The sequence below is a fragment of the Asparagus officinalis genome, chromosome 7 (genome assembly GCF_001876935.1).
Source record: "Asparagus officinalis chromosome 7, Aspof.V1, whole genome shotgun sequence".
Lineage (NCBI taxonomy): Eukaryota > Viridiplantae > Streptophyta > Magnoliopsida > Asparagales > Asparagaceae > Asparagus > Asparagus officinalis.
In genome coordinates this window covers 49,710,187-49,717,817 of record NC_033800.1, presented here as the reverse complement: position 1 = coordinate 49,717,817, position 7,631 = coordinate 49,710,187, and positions in this window count along the sequence as shown.

Genomic DNA, 7,631 nt, shown 5'->3' with positions numbered 1-7,631 from the left:
CCTCTTTCTGCAAGGAGCTGGGCCAACATGTCCTTCACCTGGAGAAGTGTTTCTTGCTATGCCTGAAGTATGACGTGATGTTTGTCAATTCTCTTTGCTAACTCGTCAGAGCTTCCAGTCATGTAAACGGGAGTCTCACGTGCCACGATGGAGCTTGATGATTGAGAATCCGTACTTGCTAAATGTTCATCATCTAAAGTAATCCCCTTGGCTAACTTTTGATAATTAACCGAGCAGATAGCTCCTGTCCGGGTTCGAGTGTGACGATATAATCCTTCTAACTTGTCATAAATTTCCCAGACAATCGGGGAATGACTTCTCTCTGGCTCATTGGAACTAGGAGTTGAAGTCTTCCCTCTACCGATCATGTTAATAGTGACTTCAGGATATTCAGTTTCAGAAATCTTCTTCTTATGATGACGTTGTCGTTTGACCGGCCTGGCGACATTTGTCAACTGGTCAAATACTAATTGTCGAGGCGTGGATACATAACAGTGGCACTCCGAGAGGACTGCAGAAATAAGCCGCTCACATTGGCATGAATGAGCTGTTTGTTGAGCAGGTCTCCCTCTCGATAGCAATTCCTACAAATCAGAGACTTGGGATGAAGAATCTTCCACCGAGCACGAGTATGGGGATAGAACCCCCTGCCCCTGAGTGGGTAAGACTGGTTCTTGTCGGTCATAAATTTTAAACCCATGTTGACTCCCTTGAACTTGGCGGACCACGTCGCGTTCTGGAGAAGAAACGTGAGGGTCACGTTTGGATTTGTAAACACTAGGCCTAGGCCTGCATTTAGTTGATGGAACAGACCCTTGAGGGTCGTGTTTTAGTTGAACGCACCCATGTGGTGTGTGTTTGATTGATGAAACAGACCCCTGAGGGTCATGTTTTGGTTGAACGCACCCCTGAGGGTTACGTTTGTTGGTGAAATAGACCCCTGAGGATCATGTTTCGGTTGAACGCACTCATGAGGTGTGCATTTATCTTTAGAAATGCTTTCCTGAGGATTACGTTTTGGATGAACAACGCGCCACTGAGGGTTGCGTTTAAGTTGTATCACGCGAGGCTCGTAATTGTGCTCGTTACCACGAAGTGTGTGTTCAGAGGTAGAGACGCAACACTCGGGCAGAGACTCAAAAACACGATCTTCATGTTGGGCAAGAGATTGGTTATTTCGTAAGTGTACTCATCATATGGACCTTCTCCTTCATCGAGCGGCGTTCATCTTGGCTTGTTTCAAAGCCTTGGCAGTAACGTTAGCAGTGTTTATAGAGTTCGCCTCCTCCATAGGCCTCTTATGACCCGTCACACGTTGTGATGACGCGGGCATGAGATTTTTAACTTGCTGAACAAGTTTGGCAGGGGCTAAGCCTTCTCCTTTAGAAGAGGGACTGTTTGATGAATCTTGGCCAAAGGAGAGGGCTTTCTTTGGCATTTCAACAATAATTGGAGCTTTGATCTTTTTAGAGATCTTGCGGACATTGCGTCTAGCTTTTGGGCTAAAAGATCTAGAGGAGAGGGCTTCCTCGTACTTGGCTTCATCAAACTCTACAACGAGAGTTTCAACGGTTATGCCAGTGAGATAAACATCGGATTGCGACACCACTTCTTCATCAGAGAAGCTTGTCCTAGTGGAATCACCATATTTTGTTTGGTGAAAAATTTGTAAGAAGACAATGAAAGAATTGAATGTTTTATTCTCTCATTCTTGATTACAATTTGAATTTCCTAATAACAAAAGAGAAGAGAATCGACATAGATCCTCCTCTTTATTTAATTCTGGGTTCTTCACGGTGGCGATGGAGTAACTCCTTCGAATGCTCGTGTCGAATTTGTTCTCCGTTGACGATCCGCACGTCCTAATTCACTGGAACAACTAACTTACGTGGCAAGTTTAATTAAGAACTCTTAATGAGTTTTGTAACTCAGAATGAGTTTTAACTCTGTAACGGAGTTGATTTTGAACCGAAAATTTGGTTAATAGCCAAGTGGATTTTCTGTTGCCAAAGATGCTCCAAGACTTGATCTTCTTGTTGCAAAAGATCTGTAGCCGATCCGAACTTCAATAAAATCCCGGAATAACTAGCCTATCCGAACTCCCAGACTCTAACCTCTTATTCTGTTGAGTTTGTTAGGGTTTTATAGGAGGATAAGGGGTGTATTTGACCCCTTAATCTGCTCCTAAATGGGTGTGATTCCCTTAGATCATGGGAAAATGATTCTAAAACTATTCGGCTCATGTTTGAATGAGTCAAACGCCCAAATCGGTGTTAGGAACCCTAACTCTACGTCTTAGACAGGAGACGCAGAGTTGGGCATCTGTTGGATATAGAAAATGCAAGGGCCGCTTGTGTTTCGTTTGTTGAGGGTTGGAAACGCATGGGTCTCCTGTGTTTCAAGAACTGAAACGCGAAGGTGAGTTCTGCGTTTAGAAAGGGGCTAGTGACTTGTAACCTCTTCTATAAAGTGTTGCAAAGAACATTGTTCAATAATCTTCACTTTAGCTATTTTAAGGTGTGAGAGTCGTCATATTGTAACTCTCATAGTTGATGATAAAGGCCACTGAATAGAGTTTTCATCAATCGTCTGAAGGGTCGTTGAATTATAACTCCTCTCGACCTATGTGAAAAGTCCTCCATTTGTAGCTTTTGTGAAAGTCATTTGATTGTAACTTTCATTATCAAAATATTGATTGAGGTTTGATAGAGACCAGCTATTTGTCATGATTTTTAGATAGCCTACAACACTATGTACATATTAACTATAAACTGTTCCTGTTAAGCATAACCCGTACCATTAACTATGAATAGAAAAGTCTCAAAAAATATAATTAAAAGTATAAATGTGTAGATTGGTCAACTGAATATAGCATATACGACAAAATACCCATTGGAACAAAATAAATGTCCAGAAGTAAGGGTGCACTCAGTCCGGATACGGCTCGGATATGATGCTTACCATATCCATATATGCTTACCCATCTCAAATACGGATACAGATACAGATATACCTCGGTAAGGAAAATTCATAACTATATTTGTTATAATCGGATACAGTGATATATGAGCGTGTTGTGCGCAGCGAAAATTTTGGCAACACCTCGGTAACACCTCGACAACAACCTAATGTCCCACTTATTGTGTCCAGTATGCCGTGAAGTTAATTTACGATAATGGACTTAATCCACAACAAGTCGGGAACCAGAACAAGAATCCAAACAATCTCACTCCATCAAAATCAACTAATCCAAAAACTGGGTGTATCGTAAAGACTGCCTACGTATCCTCTTATCTAAGGAATCAAGTTTCACCTAGTTCACCCAAATGGCCGCCAACGACCTCAACAATCACAAATATGCAACAAGTCTGTACAATAATAAAACTTGTTACTTGGAATCACCTTTGTGAGTATATCCGCCGGATTATCCTTCGTGTGGACTTTCACAATCTCCACATCACCATCTTCAAGAACATCCTGAACTAAGTGATAACAAACATCAATGTTCTTCGTCCTCGCATGAAAAACATGATTCTTCACCAAATAGATAACACTCATGCTATCACAATGAATGGTGACAGACCGCTACAATATACCAAGTTCCTCCAAAAATCTCCGAAGCCAAATAGCCTCCTTCACAGCCTCCATAATCGCTATATACTCTGCCTCCATCATAGACAAAGCCACTGTCATCTGTAAGGTGCATCTCCAACACATCGATGCACGGGTCAAAGTGAACACATACCCCATCGTAGACCGACGCTTATCTAAATCTCCGGCATAACCCGAATCAACATAGCCAATGTACAACTACCCACCTGTAGTGTCTCGCTCATAAACCAAACCAACATTGAGTGTACCTCAAATATATCTTAAAATCCATCTCACGGCGTCCCAATGACCCACTCTTGGATCGTGCATGTATCTTGAAACCATGCTCACCACCTGTGACAAATCTGGTCTTGTACATACCATCGCGTACATCAAGCTCTCAACCACGCTCATATATAGAGTTTTCAACATCAACTCTCGACCTTCAACTGTTTTCGGTGAAAGATCAGCTAAAAGCTTCAAATGGGCTCCTAATGGTATACTAACTAGCTTCGTATCCATGCTAACATGAAATCACTATAGAACCTTCTTCAAATAAGCCACCTGTATCAAACAAATTTTGTCCTTCTTCTTGTCTCTGCCAATCTCCATCCCTAAAATATACTTCACCTTACCCAAATCCTTCATGTCAAACTTCTTTGAAAGTTGTGCCTTCAACTCATCTATAGCAGATCTGAAAATAGAGGTAATTAACATGTCATCGACATAAAGTAACAAATAGATATACGCACCTCCTTTCAACTTGCGAAAATATATGTAAGGATCAAACTGGCTCCGAGTGTACAAATGACTAATCATAAAACCATCGAATCGCCTATACCACTGTAGAGGAGATTGCTTCAAACCGTATAGTGATTTCTTTAATCTGCAAACCAATTTTTCCTTCCCTCTAGCTCGGAATCCTAATGGCTAAGTCATATATATTCCTTCATCAAGATCACTATGAAGAAATGTCGTCTTCATATCCAATTGATCTAACTCCAAACCATATTGTGCCACCAAAGCTAGCAAAATCCTCATCGAAGAGTGCTTCACCACCAAAGAGAAAACCTCATTATAGTCAATACCTTCCTCCTATGCATAGCCCTTCGCAACCAACCTAGCTTTGAACCTCAATAGAGTGCCCTCAATACCCTCTTTCTTTGTGTATACTCACCTACAACCAATTTCCTTCCACCCCTTTGGAAGCTCAACAAACTCCTACATATCATTCTTGTGAAGAGACTCCATCTCCTCCTGTATAGCTACCTGCCACAATATTAGCCTCCGAACTTTGTTTGGCCTCTATGAATATAGTAGGTACCATCTCATCGATACTCTCCACTGGAAGTGCATACGCAACTGTGTCGGCGTATCGTGCTGGCATCCGTATGTCTCTCCTCTATCTCCGAACCATAATAGAATCCTGAACCTGAGCCGTCGGTCTCTAATCATGCACAACTGTACCCGTATCCTCCTCGTCATCACCGTGCTCACCTGGCATCACCTTAGCCGGTATCCTAATGGATACTGTACTATCTGGACAATGTGAAGCTGCATCGATCTCCACCACCTATGATATCTCTTCTGTCGGGTCTCTCTCCACTTGATGAGAGCTGGGAAACTTCAAGATATAAGCCTCATCGAATGTGACATCTTTACTCAGCACAATCTTCCTATCAACTGGATCCCATAGCTTGTATCCCTTGACACCAAGCTTGAATCCTACAAATATGGCCTTCCTAGCTTGAGTTTCCAACTTATCAGTTCTAACATGATAATATACAGGGCACTCAAATACCATGAGCTGGTCATAATCGTGTGCTGGCTCTCCTGACCATATCTCCATAGGGGTCTTCCCCTCTGTTTTCGTCAAAAGTTATCATTTTCATTATTGTCAAACCTGTTATACCATTCATCGATTACAAGTTTAAACTGTAGGTGTAAATTTTGATTTCCCAAAACTAGGATTTCGTTTGTATTTATAAGAATAGCTTATTACAAACTAACAAATCGAAATTACAACAGAAGTGGAGAGAATGCCCTCCTTATTTAACACGGGGACTTTGATAGCGATAGGATGCCTCGCTCGATTCTCGCACCGAGTCTGCTTTCCTTGGACTATTCGATCTAGGTTGCTGGTAGGCATTAGTGTGTAGTAGAAGCTTGCATTAATCGAGTTCGAGTCTCCGAGTCCAAATGGCGATCAGGGCCGAGAACTAAGAGCTAACAGTTCATCTAACTGATTGATTTGATCAATTAACTATGAACGAACTCTCATTCTCTAAAACTCTGATTTACCCACCCCCTTTTCCGTGGGCAGGAGAGGTTCTTAAATAGGGGAGAAACGGCGTGGCCATTCCCTAAATCATGGGATGTGACCATGTATTGTTGGGAGATATCATGTTTCTCACTTGTACTGTGAGCGGCCGCTTGATGGGCTCGAAGCGTTGTACTCCTCCCTTCACGTCGTGGGTAATGGGAAGGCCCATTCCTGTATGTGGTGTTGCGGCCGCCAGGTGTTCTGGCGAGTCTGGCGAATTCCTTATTCGCTGGGTCTGGTTGCTTGAATGTTCAGGCGAATCTCAGTCACTAGGACTAAGTTGACTTTTGCAGGCGAGTTGAATACGCAGGCAAACTTTAGTCACTTGGGTTGATTTTGACTCGTGCGGATGAGTCGGGTACACAGGTGAATTCGGCGACTGTGCAGATTTGACTAGTCCCTTGTACTGTAGATGGCTACTTGATGGACTTAGAGTATTGAGTTCCCTCCCCTTACATCGTGGTAATGGGAAGGCCCATTCTTGTACGTGTTATTATGGCCGTCAGGTACTCTGGCGAGTTTACCGATCACAGGCAAATTCAGCTCTTGAGTAAGCTTAACTCGTGCGGGCGAGTCCAGTGTGCAGGCGAGTTTGGTGATTGTGTGGTCTTGGCTCGTGCTGACGAGTCAGGGACACGGGTGAGCCCGAAGTCCAAGTTGTGCGGGCGACTTGGATACGTAGGTAGATTTCTGCAAATGCGATTTTTACCGCCTACAAGACCCCTTTTAAAGTTTTCAGACCTAAACCAACTTGCGTGTGGTCTGGAATACTTTGAATAAAGAGGTTCCTGATGAGTTAAGGTGAGTTTGGCTCCCTCGGCTAGTTCGAGGCCCTTGGATAAATTCGAGCGGTGCGAGTGCACCCAGGCGAGATTGGTTCCGTTTGAGTTGGGCCTCCCCCAATCGAAATTCGGGCTCGAAGGGCGAGCCGCGTGTCCGCGGGGGAAGTTCCCATGCTTGTCAATTAAGATGACGCCTCATCTTCGCACACTGGCCTCAACAGGGGAAATCTGATGACACCTTTTTGATCCCAACCGTTGATCCGACAAGTGGTTGTGTGTGAGTCGCTTGATCTTGGCCATTCCGTGCGGCAGTCCGGACAATCTGCTTTGTTTGTGCCCGTTAGATTAGAACCGCCGAATCAAAATTGTTTACTTCGAACGGTCAGCGAATCTTGACGGTTGAGATCCTGCGTATATTGTGTTGATTCATCTCCTTTACAGGAGGATCACCACACTCGTAAGTTCTCTTACTTAAACCTTCTTAGAGAAAACCCAGACTTCCTAGATTCGGAATGGCTTCGGGAGCAGGAACATATGCTTCAAAGGGGGAGGGGGATGCTATTGAGCCTGAGCCCATCATCATTTCAGACGATGAGGAGGAGGAACGCACCTATGCTTCCCCCTAACGACCTCCTCAGTCTCCTCTTCCTGGGGAAGGGGTTGTCCCTTTGATCCCACATATTGCCGTGGTTCTGGCCGGTCAGGAAGCAGTCTCTCCGAGTTCCAGATCTGCACAGGGCGTTCTCAGGCAACTGCAGAATGCCATGAGGCAAGCGGTTTCCATCACTAGCCTTGGCTGGGGAACCTATGCAGACTTCAAACCTTTCCTGATGAGTTGTGTCGCTGCTCTCAGGCGTATGGGCGAAGCTCGAGAGGCCTCGCGTTGTCTGGCCATGTTCCTTTGCTTTGAGCTGCTCCTGTCACGCTTGGAGACT